This window comes from Monodelphis domestica, chromosome 3 (genome assembly GCF_027887165.1).
Source record: "Monodelphis domestica isolate mMonDom1 chromosome 3, mMonDom1.pri, whole genome shotgun sequence".
NCBI lineage: Eukaryota > Metazoa > Chordata > Mammalia > Didelphimorphia > Didelphidae > Monodelphis > Monodelphis domestica.
Window position 1 is genome coordinate 376,555,834 of NC_077229.1, and position 13,914 is coordinate 376,569,747.

Consider the following 13,914-nt stretch of genomic DNA (forward strand, 5'->3'; position numbering starts at 1 on the left):
GATTTTTTAGTGTGCCATTGTTCTTTCCATTTACATTGTGGTAGTTGCCAAATATGTTGTTTTCTTAGCTCTCCTTATTTCATTTCACATCAATTCAAATAGATCTTTCCATAGTCTGTATTCATCACATGCATCATTTTTTACAGCCTAGTAGCATTTCACTACATTCATGTACCACAATTTGTTTAGCCTTTCCTCAACGGACAGTCATCTACTTTGTTTTCAATTCTTAGCTATCACAAAAAGTGCTGCTATAAATGTTTTGTATTATATGAGGGCTTTTTTCTTATAAGTCCAATAATAGACTGGTTCAAAAATGGACATTTTAGTAACTCTATTTGCTTCCCAAATTGATTCCTCAAATGTTCACACCATTTCACATCTCCACCAACAATATACAAGTGTGCTTATCTTTTCACAATCCCTCAAACATTGACTATTACCATTTGGGGGTCATTTTTGTTAATTTTCAGAGTGTGAGCTAAAACCTCAGAGTTGATTTGATCTGCATTTCTCTTATTATTTGTGATATGGAATATTTTTAATGTGTTTGTTGATATTTTACACTTCTTTTTGAGAGTACTTTATTCATATCCTTGGACCATCTATTAGATTAGGGAATGGTGTGTATGTATGTATGTGTGTGTGTGTGTGTGTGTGTGTGTGTGTGTGTGATTGTTTATCTATCTTGGATAACAAACTCTTATTAAAGAAATCTGATACAAAGATATTCCCCCCCAACTCTTGATGCATTAATGTTGTCTGTGGTGAAGCTTTTTAGTTCCAAGTAACCTAGGCTATCAATTTTATCTTTTATAATTGCATCTATCTCTGGAATGCTTAAGAAAACATCTCTTCTCCATAGCTACGAGAGGTATATGGCCCATTTCTCTTCTAATTTTTTAAAGTATAATTTTTCACATTAAGGTCACATGTCTGATTAGATTGAATTTCCCAAATAGTAATTTTAAGGAATCTTGCAGTTGCTTTCTTGCCCTTTTCTGCAATCTGCCATTTCTAAACATTCTTCGGTACCCTGGATTCTTTGAGGAAATTATCCTAAGGAGTGACTTGTCAGCCATCTCAGCATTTGTAGATGGTTGATTTATGTGTTTCCGCTACTTGTGTATGGGCTTTTCCCCCTCATTAAAGGGAAAAGGAAAACTTCCTCCCAGCCATATACACACCCTTCTGGACTCACCCCTCACCCCCAGGCAGCCAGCTAGCTCTCCAGGAAGGGCTCTCTGTGCATTGCTCTGCTGAAGGTCGGTGAACTGTATTTACAGGGGAATGTAAAAAGATCTAGTACTGGAGTTAGCTGACCCGTTCTTAACTGGGCCAGAATCCCTACCAAGCTTAGTTTTCTAGTTGATGAATTTAGTTTAGCAAAGGGGCTAATAAGTGTCTTAGCTCTTCTAGAGGCTGTTCTACCTTGAGCTCAATCAGTGGGAACTCTAGGTATCTTATAGGCATTTTTTAGTAATATTTCAACTTTTCTGAGGTCACTCTAAAGGAGTTTAGGAGAACATGCTTATTGGGCCTCATCCTATAAGATGCAGAACCAACAGTCAATATTAACAAGAGCCTAAATCAAGAACAAGTAGAATTTTAGGATTTAGGGATAGAACTGAACAATCTTGAAAGACTTAAAAATCACTACTATGATCAATTAAATACTCACCATGATCCCAGAGGCCTGATGATGGGCACAGCTTACCTTATGGAAGAGGGATAATAGACTAAAATGCAGAAGAAGAAAAGCATTTTTTGGAGATGGATTATAAGGGATTTTTTTCTTCACAATGCTTATATGATACAGTTCTTTTCTTTTCTTCCATCTCTCCTTTCCTTTCCTTTCTTCCTTCCTACTCATCAGTAAGAGAGATAGAAAGTGGAAAAAATCCGGCCACAATAGACATTTATTTTTTTAAAAGAGGGCAAAGGAAATCATGAAGGTGTATAAGCATGTATGATGCTTTGCGGTAGAGTGAACAGAATCTTTTTTCTAGTCTTCATGATTCATGCAGTATAATTCAACAAATATTTATTGAAGGAAAGGCTCTATGAAAACCAGAATGGTTCTCACCTTTTAAAGAGCTTACAGGCTACTGTAATATAATCTAGAGTGTGAAGAGGGGAAAAAAGGAAATCTCTGAGTAAAAGGCCTTTCCTACTTTTCTGATAACTATCAAAATTGCCATAAAACCCAAATGAATGAAAATTCTTGGTCTCTTTATTCCTTCCTGTCTGATCTTTGGCAGGTCACTTAAATTTTTATGGCCTCAGTTTTCCCATATATAAAATGAGGAAATTTGATTTAAGAGTCTTGTATTTCTTCCAGCTCTGAGTTATAGAAACACCTATTATAAAAGCCAAGAATTACCATTATCCTCTTTCTTGTGTCAGAATTTTATATGTAGCTGGGTTAGGAATAGATCAATCCAATGTTCTTATTACTTATTTTGACCTTTGAAGCCCCTAATATTTGCAAAATGTAACATTTGTATTTGAAAAAAAAATAAAAAATGCCAAACAGAAAGCCAGGCAAAAAGACAGAAACCTTCCCCTTTTTCTTATTCATTTCTGCAGCTGATAATCATTGCTTATTGAATAGTGGGACACATTGAAACTCTAGTAGCAGCCATTTTGTACAATGCCTCACTCTCCTTTCTCCTTCTCCCCTCAAAGGGAAAGGAATTGGGAAGATAAGAACATTTTGAGTCATAAAGTTGATTATTCCATATGAAGTACAAGTTCAAAGGTTCACATACAAAACATTCTAATTTTGCTGTAAGAAAGCTAAATTAAAATTAGTCATGGGAGAAATAAATTGGGCACAAAGAAGAACTTTTAATAAGTTTCTGTGGGTGTCACAAAAAGAATAAAGAAAAAAAAGCAAAAGATTGGGGAAAAATACCTGATGGGAAAAAAAAGTCAGTCGCTTTTGAAATGTCACTAATGTGAGCAGAACATTTTACTCTAAGAATAAATCAATTATCTGACTGCACAGAAGTGAGTCAGAAAGCAAACACAAGCTCCCAGATACACATGCTTTCTCAAACACACTCACTCACTCACTTGAAATGCAGTGACTTAAAGGAGTAGAAAGGCAAGAACAAAGAGGATTTCATTAAAAGCAACCTGTTTACAGCAAAATGGCTATAGAAAAGCAAAAGAAAGGGTTTTAATCCTTCAGATAAATAAAGTATGGGAGCTGTAATTGCTAGTGTAATAGGAAGGAAGCTTGGAAGAAGCCAGCACCAGCCAAGGGTCAGTCTCCAGCACAGAATGTTTATTGGGCAGGGCAGAGAGCTGGGTACATAAAGTTTATAAATACCATGAACAAAAAATTCAAAATGGAAGGGATTCTCAACTCTAATTTTAATAGAGTTAAAGGGAGAATTGAGAATAGGGGATAGGTCCAGGGAAATTGAAAGTGACAAACTGAGACACCAAGAAAATGCAAATAGTTCATCATTTTTCAGAGGGCTAGTCCTACAAGGATCAAGGAGACATTTAAGGACTTACACAATACATCCATACTTAATGGCAAGAAACTTCTTTCCTCAGGCTAGGCTATCTCTTTCCTGAAGGGTATATAATATTGATCTCAAGCCTTCGAGTACCCTGTAGTTCTCTGTCCATCTACAAGTATTTTTCACTTGGCATGTTGATCAAAGTAGTGCTCTAAATTATCAACCAGGCCACCTCTTCCCAAAATGATAATATATTTCACACCAGCTGGACATAAACACCTAGATTACAGTTCCACCTAACTCTGCCTTCCTTTGGGGGCATTGGAGTACAAATAAGTACTAGGTTAAATCACACACACACACACACACATATATATATATATATATGTGATAAGATTTCTCAAGTTATTTAAAAAGTTATTATCTACAATCTACCTAATGGGACTAATGGGATAATGTCCCAGGAGTAAATGGTAAATTTATAAAAGTTCATAATGACTCATTTACATGATTGTCTATAATGGCAGTAAGACACCAATGTAAGTTATTAAATAGAGCATATTCCTCTATACAGCTGATCTCATCCAAGTGATGAAATTTAATCTTCAACTAGACTCAAGGGAGATATGGATGGTAGCTTAGATGGATGAAAGTCAAGGTGTCATCCCCACCAGGCTACTGGAAGGTACCTCTAGATATTCACTGGCCCTGAAATTTTGATGGATTAAAAGTGACTGGGCTGCATTTCATTTGGGGAAAATAGTTAAACAAACTATGGCACACAGATATATTGGAATGTTTCTTATGGAATCTTTGTTAAGATCTTGCTACATGTTAGGCAATGATCAATGAGCAAAACTATGGAGTCCTATTTATAATTCTGTTAGCATCTTTGATCATGTATTTATTTGAATAATATTTACTTGTCTTCACTAGAGTCATCAGTATTAGTAAATCATATAATACTTTAAATTTTCAAATTGATCTCTATGCAATTCCCTGAGATTTGTTTTGGCTCGGTTAATATCTGAGTCTTACATTTGCGATAGTTACTCTACCTCTCCTACCTTTCTATGTTTCTCCAATAAATTTTCCTAAAGGTGGTTGAAACAAGATATAGGATATTACTTGGATATGTCAATATTGAAAGGTTATTTCAAGGACCTAGAAGTTCCTCATTGTCAAGGCTGCATTCCTGATATAAATTATAAACCTCTAGAGTTTTTAGGATCATAGAACTGGAAAGGACCATTAGAAGTTTGGTCAAATGCCATCATTTTCCAGATGAGGGAAATAAGGCCCAGTGAAAAATTAAACAACTTACCCATGGTCACAAAGAAAGAAAACAGCAGATTTGCAATTTAAACTCAGGTTCTCTGATTCTAAACCTATTACTTATTCCATTGTGTGCATTTAACATTTCAGGACAGCCTCACTGGTTCTATTAATTTAATTAGGAGTGGTTAGTCAATGAGCATTTATTAAGTGCTTACTATGTGCCAGCCACTATGCTAAGTACTAGGGATACAAAAAAAAAAAGCAAGAGGCAATTCCTGCTCTCAAAGAGTTCACAATTTAAGAGGAGAAAGCAGCAAATAAAAAGAAGCTGAAAAGAGGTGGGGAGGAGAGAGAGCGAGAGAGCATGATATAGTTCAGAGGAGTGTAGCTAGGAAAGAAAAGATGAGATGGATACTTTGGACACCTTCTTTCAATGCAAGATCTGAATGGAGCTCTCTGCTGTCCTCCCTCTCCAATCAGAATGAGGGAGGGGACCTACCGACAGGGGATACTGGTGGAGTGTGAGTTTCAGAACTGATGTTATTTTGCAGAATACTGAGGTTCCTGAGAGCATGATGGAGATCAGAGGAGTGCCACTGGGTAATAAGGGAGAAATGACTCCCTTGGGTTCTCTTCATAAGTGGAAGATCTGGGAATAATTGTAGAAAGTTATGGGAACCCTCTAAGGCTTTATCAGCCAGAGCATTTGCAAATATGTTCTTTGAGAGAGAGGATCTACACAGAAAAATAATCTAGATAAAATGTCAGTTTGAGACAATGGAAAGAGTGCCACCCAAAAATTGGAAAATGAGGGGATGCCCTTCAATTGGGGAATGGCTGAACAAATTGTGGTATCTGTTGGTGATGGAATACTATTGTGCTCAAAGGAATAATAAAGTGGAGGAATTCCATGTGAACTGGAACAACCTCCAGGAAGTGATGCAGAGTGAGAGGAGCAGAATCAGGAGAGCATTGTACACAGAGACGGATACACTGTGGTACAATCAAATGTAATGGACTTCTCCACTAGAGGCAATGCAGTGATCCTGAACAACTAGGAGAAATCTATGAGAAAAACCACTATCCACATTCAGAGGAAACTCTGTGGGAGTAAAAACAACGAAGAAAAACAACTGCCTGAATACATGGGTGAGGGAATATGGTTGGGGAGGAAGACTCTAAATGAGCATCCTAGTGCAAACACCAACAACATGGAAATAGGTTCTGACCAAGGACACATGTAAAACCCAGTGGATTTGTGCCTTGGCTATGGGAAGGGTGGGGGAGGGGATGGAGGAATAGAATATGATTTTTGTAACCAAGGAATAATGTTTGAAATTGACCAAATAAAATTTAAAAAAAGGAAAGAGTGCCACCAGTGTTTGACTGTAAGTAATCAATTAATCAACAAGTATTTTATTAAGCACCTACTATGTGCCAGGTACTGTGTTGGGCACTGAGGATACAACAAACAAAAAAATGCAACCCTTCCTGCTCTCAAGGAACTTGAGTCAATCAGGCTTCATGGACTTCAATTTCCTTATCTTTAAAATAAGGATCTTGGATTAGATGAGCTCTTGCAGCTGTAACACATTATGAGATCAGTATAAACTAGAGTTGCATAATTGAGTTGGACTGTATTTTAGGACTAAAGAGCAAATGCTAGTCAGTGTTTTCAGGAAGGATGAACAATTAGTAAAACCATAAATTATTCTTCTGTTTATACACTCTTTCCAAAAGCTAGTTGTAAATTTAAGTAAAGCCCTGTGTATATTGCTCACAAGGCCAAGGACATGAACTTCACTCCTATGTGAATCCATTGGCTTTGCTGTGATCCATGGCCAACTTCATGTTTAATTGTGGTTAGGCTCTTAATAAATGAGTTCAGTTCATCATAAGTAGGGTTGAGAGAGTGGTTCAGTACACAACAGTAAATTCTATTGGAAAAACAATTCATCACAAATGTCCTTTGGATTGTGAATCAGTAGTTTTATACAAGTCTTTTGCTTTGAATAAACTCTAAATATTCCCTGGCTTATAATGGCATTGAGGGCTATTTAAAATTTCAAAAACGAACTTAACTTTTAGTTTAAATCAAAGGTTTAGATGTTTGTGTGTATGTATATGTAGGGATTGTTCTCTATCAGAATATCAGGGAGAATGGGGCATTAAAGGGCACAGAAGATGAAAGATGGCATAAGAAGCATATGGGAAATTTACTGGGGAAATTCCCTGGGAACAGCGTGTAGGTTGAATGGCACTTGTACCTCTGCCAGAGTTTGTAGTTGAGCCAAATGGTGGGAAGGCAGATAGTGTATCATTGATCAGACTGGTCTTATGTTTCATGGTAAGAGTGAATGGAATGAATGCAGGAGAAAGACTGGTTTAGATTAGGAGGTTCAGTGTAGTTACAGTAGTGGTGTTGTGACCAGCATCTTTGGGTCATCTTTGTAATGAGGGATGCTTATAAGAAACTATTCTACTCTAAGCTTGAGTTTACAGCTACTTCAGAGTCCAAACACAATGTACAGTAGAATTCCTAAATGTAATAATAATAACAACTAACATTTATATAGCATTCACTTTGGGCCAGGTACTGTGCTTAGTGCTTTACAATGATCATATTTGATGTTCACAAAATCTGGGGAGATATCCAATACTATTATTCCCATTTTACATATGAGGAAACTGAGGCATACAGAGGTTAGTTGCCCAGGGTGAACTCGAGCCTTCCTGCTGGCTCAATAACACCATATCTACCACACCACTCAGTTACTGTAATGGAATATTATCCTGTGGTGGAAATAATGATTGAGGAAGTCAAGAAAAAATGAAACAACATTTATAAATTGAAACAGAATGAAGTAAATTGAACCTAAATGAACAACATACATAATGATAATAATGTAAAGGAAAATAAGACAAAAAGAAGAATTTGTTATATGGGTTCCAACTAAGGATTCCTTTTTCAGACCACAAATTTATGTCTCCAAGATTGGGGCAGTCTAGAGATTTTAGTTTTTCTTCCTTAATAACTAGTTTTATTTCAAATAATTGATTGCAATTAATAAAGTATAGTGATACTTTTTTTCAGTTTCTCTAAGTCTGTGTCTAGAAATAATTGCAAAACAAAAAATTCAGGAGTTACATCAGCTTTATAATTAAGTTTTATTTATGTCTTCTGTTTCACATTACAGTCATTTCCATATATTACACCTCTCTTTCACTCTAAACATCCCTTAAAACAAAAAAATAAACCTAATCAAGATGAACACAATGATGTCATTGACCATGTTTGCAACATTCTTCACCCTTTGTCCCCATTTATCTACTAAGAGGAAGGAGCATGTTCCTATCCTCTTGGGCTAAGATTGGTCATTATAGTTCATCAGGGTGCCACTCTTTGTGTGTTCTTTTCTCTTACATTAATGTGGTCGCCGTGGTTACTTTCTTTGGGTTCTGCTTAATTTATTTGGTAACAGTTCATACAAATCTCCTGGTATTCTCTGAATTCTTTGTAGTCATTCTTTCTTATGACAAAATGATATTCCATTACATTTCATGTACTACATGTTTTTACAGACTTTCCTCACCCATAGGGTTCTCAACCTTCTATTTTGCTAACACAAGATGTTCAGCTATGTATTATTTTGACACATATAGTACTATTCTTTTTTTATAGATCTCCTTTGGGTACCAGGATGCAGGCTCAGTAGCTGGAATACTGGGTCAAAAGTATGCATTTTTAGTGACTTTTATAAAATTCCCAATTGTTTTCCAGAGGAGTTGGGCTAATTATGGGTTTTAAATAAAGGCATAGAGTATTGTGATGACAGACTTTGTTGCTACTAGAGTAGTTATGACTATTCATCCCCATCACTGCGCTATCTGTATCACGACCCGTATGCTATACATATTCCTGTCCTGCAGAGTATAGACCCATTTGGAATTTACCATGTAAAACTTTGTACCAGAGATGTACATAGCTCAAGGACCTGAAAAATTGAAAAGAAGAGGGTTGTTACTTCTTCCCAATTAGGAAATCTCTTCACTGGTCAAGCCAGTTTGTTGACACTAATCCTACACTTGTAAGACCAGACTATATGAAAAGGAATTTTATTATTAGGGGAAAAAATCCAAGGATATCTTGCTTTTCTATGTGAATTATAATGTTCCAAATTCCCACAGTGTCCAACATTGAGTGTTCCCTGCAGAGAAAGTAACAGCATGAGTTTTCTTCCCTTATTGGGATCTCCAGAGGCAGACTACTCTTCCCATCCTTCTGATGACCTGCTGCTGCCTGCTTCCTCAGCTGGAATATCCTCTTATAAGCATCCTCTCTTCTCAGAAATGTCCTTTGGTAGCTATTGGGAAATCCACCACTTTCTAGTTATCCTCCACTCTAGACTGGGTGAGCTAGCCTCATAGCTACCACCCTCTCTCAGAGAGTTGTATTCATTCAAAACCAGGGCAAGAATTACTTAGACCTTTTTTGAATTTTGAATGCTGCCAAATTGGTGTCTCAGTTGTTTGTAGAGAAGCAAGAAAGATGTAGATTGATGTAAGGGAGAGCTCCATATTTATTTTTCCCTTGGGCTATGACACCAACACTCTGGGCACCTAAAATTCAAGCTGATCCTAGGAGGGGATTGGGGTTTAGGGATGAGAATGTCCACATTTAAACTGGCCTGATGGAGATGATCTGAGTAAGTGGGAGAGGCAGATTGGGAGAAGAGGGCTCCAGATAGGTCTTGATTTTTCAAAGTTGGGGAAGTGGGGTTGGAAGTTGGTAGAAACAGACAGGACTATACCTAAGGAATAATAATATCAAGCCTGGATATTTCCTCCAGTGTCTTACTCCTCTTGAAGGAGATAGGTGTTGCAGCTGGTGAAAACTACTTGCCTGAGACTGGGTTTGTTTGAGGCAAATCCCCTTGTAGGTTAGGCCAAAAATAAAGATGAATTAAGACCTCATATTTTGTCACACAGTTAACAAAAATAAATCTATTTAATCCTAGCAGAGGAAGGAAGTTCAGAGAAGGGTAGGGGTGTTTGACCCAAGTAAAGTATTGATTAGGATCAATGCAGCTTCCCATCCTGTTCATGCTTCTGGTCTGTGGTATGAGACAGCAGGTCTAGGGTCCTGTTCCTTGGGGTTTTGCCCCCCAGGTAATAAAGAAGTTACATCAATGGCCTGATCATAATCCCTTGAACCAACCAAACCTTAATGATACTTTCAATATTGTTTTGTGGGGAAAAAAAAAACAGCTTAATTTGCAGGAGATTGCAATGGGGAGGAGATGAGGATATTCCTCCCACCACATCCCAAATGTATCAGAGGATGATAGACTTCTTTTTACCATTGCTTTCTCACTCACGCATGGCTTGGTTGGAAGGGCAGGTGTGATTAAAGGAGCATCTGTTTTACTAATGTGGGCTGATTTCTCTTTATTCTTTATTTTTAAATTTTTATTTTTTTAAAAAATATTTTCCATGTTTAGATGATTCATTTTCTCCCTACCCATCTCCTGGAGCCAACAAGCAATTCCCCTGGATTATACAAATGTTATAATACTTATTTTCATATTATTCATTTTTGAATGGAGCAGTCTTTTAAAACCCAAACCCCAAAACACATGCCCATATAAACAAGTGATGTCATTTATTTTAATTCTGTATTTCTACACCCACAGTTCTTTCTCTCAATGTTAGCATTCTTTCTCATAAGTCCCTCAAGATTGTCCTGGAACACTATTGCTACTAGTAGTAAAGACCATTACATTGGATACTTCCATAATGTTTCACTTTTTGTGTACAATGTTCTCTTGGTTCTGCTCATTTCACTCTGCATCAATTCCTGTTTCCAGTTTACATAGAAATCCTCCTTTTCATCATTCCTTACACAACAGTAATATTCCATCACCATCATATACCACAAATTGTTCAGCCATTCCCCAATTGAGGGACAACCCCTTGTTTTCCATTTTATTGCCACCACAAAGAGCATGGCTATGAATATTTTTGTACAAACATTTTTTGTTATTATCTCTTTGGGGTATAAATCCAGTAGTGGTATTGCTGGATCAAAGGACATGCATTCTTTTAAAGGCTTTCGGGCATAATTCTGAATTGCCTTCCAGAATGATTGGATTAATTCACAATCCCACCAGCAATGCATTAGTGTCCCAATTTTGCCACATCCCTTCCAACATTTATTATTTTCCTTTACTGTCAAATTGGTCAATCTGTTAGGTGTGAGGTGGTTCCTCAGAGTTGCTTTGATTTGCATTTCTCTAATCAGAAGGGATTTAGAACATTTTTTCATATGATTAGTGATAGTTTTGATTTCTTCATCTTAAAACTGCATATTCATGTCCCTTGACCATTTGTCAATTGGGGAATGGTTTGATTTCTTGTACAATTGACATAGCTCCTTATAAGTTTGAGAAATTAGACCTCTGAAAGAATGTTTTGTCATAAAATTTTTTTTTCCAAGTTTGTTGCTTCCCTTCTAATTTTGGTTGTATTGATTTTGTTTGTGGAAAATCTTTTTAATTTAATATAATCAAAATAATTCATTTTACATTTTGTAATTTTCTCTATCTTTTGCTTGATCTTAAATTCCTTCCTTTCCCATAGATCTGACAGGTATGCTATTCTATGTTCACCTAATTTATTTATTTACTTATTTACTTTCCCTCTTTATATTTGCCATTTAGCTGATTTCTCTTTAATGGGATAATGAGTGGTTTTCTGGGATTTAATTGGTTTCAGGGACCAGGGCTTGAATCAACAACTGGTTTCCTGGTCACCTAGCAGTGGTATCAAACCAAAATTGAAATTTAACCTTGAAAACTATAAGTGAACATTATCTATATTGCATTATATTTTTATTTATTTTGTTAAATATTTACCAATTTCATTTTAGATTAGTTCAGTAGCATACTCAGCCTGTATGCCTCTTTGCTGCCTGTTGAACAACTATGGAAAGCAGAAAAAGCAAAGCTTACAGGGGAGTTCGTACTCCTTAGGTTTGAACTCCTACAGTTGTTGGAGTTAACATAGTTTAGCCAGTGAGCATAATAGGTGAATGACCAACTCTAACCCTTATAAACCCTTAGTCCAGGCCTGGCAGGATTGGAAAGCAACCCCAATCCTGAGCCTGAACCAGTGAATTGGTCACAGTTAAACTTGGACCAGATTATCAGGTAAACTCTTTTCCCCACTGAATGGTGGTCCCAGGCCCATTGATACTCTCTGCCTCGGTCTGGCCCTCACCTAAGCATCTTTGTGAGGGTATTTAGGCATGGCAGGTTCTTAGGATTTCTCTTTGATTCAGACAGAAATGGTGGCAACCAAGAAGAGAGGCAGGTCAGTGTCAGACCCACTCCTCTTCTGTGTCCTCAACATGGACAAGCCTAACTAGTTTCCAGTTGACAATAACAATTATTTAAATTTCTCTTCTCTCTTTTCAGAAGCAACTGAGGTTTAGTGGATACAGAACTGGCCTTAGAGTTAAAAACATCTAAATCTTGTCTCTGACACATTCTACCTGTGAGACCCTGAACAAGTTATTTAACCTCTTAAGTGCTTTTTAAAAAGGTATTTAATTTATTTTTATTAGTGAGACTTTAAAAATGGGGGATTGGAAGAGGGTTTGGAGAGCTGGCAGACAACAGTCTTTATTGATAATTCCTAAGATTAGAAGGTCCAAACTCCACTGGGAGAGGGAGTTTGCTCATCTGGGAATTTTCCATATCTGTGAAATCATAGGACAAGTTCTTTTTTTTATTATGTGGTTAACCAAATATTTACTAATCTTATACTACATCCTGAAGGCTAAAAGCCCTCATTTCAGTCTATAACATTTCACTCCCTAGTTGAGAATTGCCATAGGGGCTCAGATCACAGGGTGTACCCTAGGAGCTAAGCAAACTTTTACCTACAGGTCACAGGAATAATGTCTTCTTGAACTTGGCATGGAGAATTCTTGGAAAGATGAAGGAATACAATTTCATAAAGGCTAGCACCATGTTATATCTAAACTTCCCATTTCCTTTATCACCCAGCATGATATTCTAGGCACAATAGACACTTTAATAAATGTATGCCTAATTTAATTGAATTTCTCCATTTTTTAGAACCTGGGAGCATCCTAAATTGTTCTCCAATTGACTATCTTCAAACCAGAGTCTTTACAACTGTGAGGCTAACTTTACTGGGAAGGCAGGAGACCATTGATGGGAAGGGAAGATTTCTTGCAAAGCAATTCATCATGTTAGTCTCACTTTTATCCACTTTGATTAGAACTTTGTCTTTTCTAGATATATTTAGTCTTTCTAGAAAAGACAAAGTTCAAATCAAAGTGGACAAAAGTGAGACTAACATGATGAATTCATTTCAACTATAGCCACATAGCTAGTGAATGTTCTAGATAGTATGTATAAATAAAGAAAAAAAGAGACAATATTCAAGACTTAGTGTATCAGGCTGCTTGTCCCATTCCAATCTGAAGTAGGTACACTTGAAATTAAACAGTCTTTGTGTGAGAGTTCAAAGTATCATCATTACCTTTTGGTCAAGTGGCATATATATAGTAAGCTGGTTTTTAAAAAATCCCTCAAACTTTTAACTTTTAAAAATTAAAATAACTCAAAACAATTAAGGGTAATTATTTAAAATTTTTAACATCTCTAATTTTTTAGTGAAAAATTTCTCACTAATACGTAGATAATTTAAGGAGAAAAATCCATTGAAGCAGTGAAATGAGTATGACAATACAGAGACAATTTTAGTAGAAATGTAGAGACCATGAGGTGACAAAGACCTGATCCAGAAAATACAATCCACTCTGTTTGTCATTGAGTCAATACATTTTTTATTTTTCATTTAAGTTGATTATTTATGAAGAAAGAAATACCATCCTCTTTGGTTTGTGAGGTTTCAACCACAGATTGTATGAAATATAATAAATTAAAATAATCTCTTGAAAGTATATGTTCAAGGACAGAACTTGGGGAATTTTTATATTATTCTAAAACAGATGAATATTTGAGGTAGATGAAATTGCCATTTGTCCTATTCATAATAATAAAGATGAAACAAATTCATTTTATAACACAAATTTTCTCTGGAAACTGAAGCATTGGTGGGTATTTTG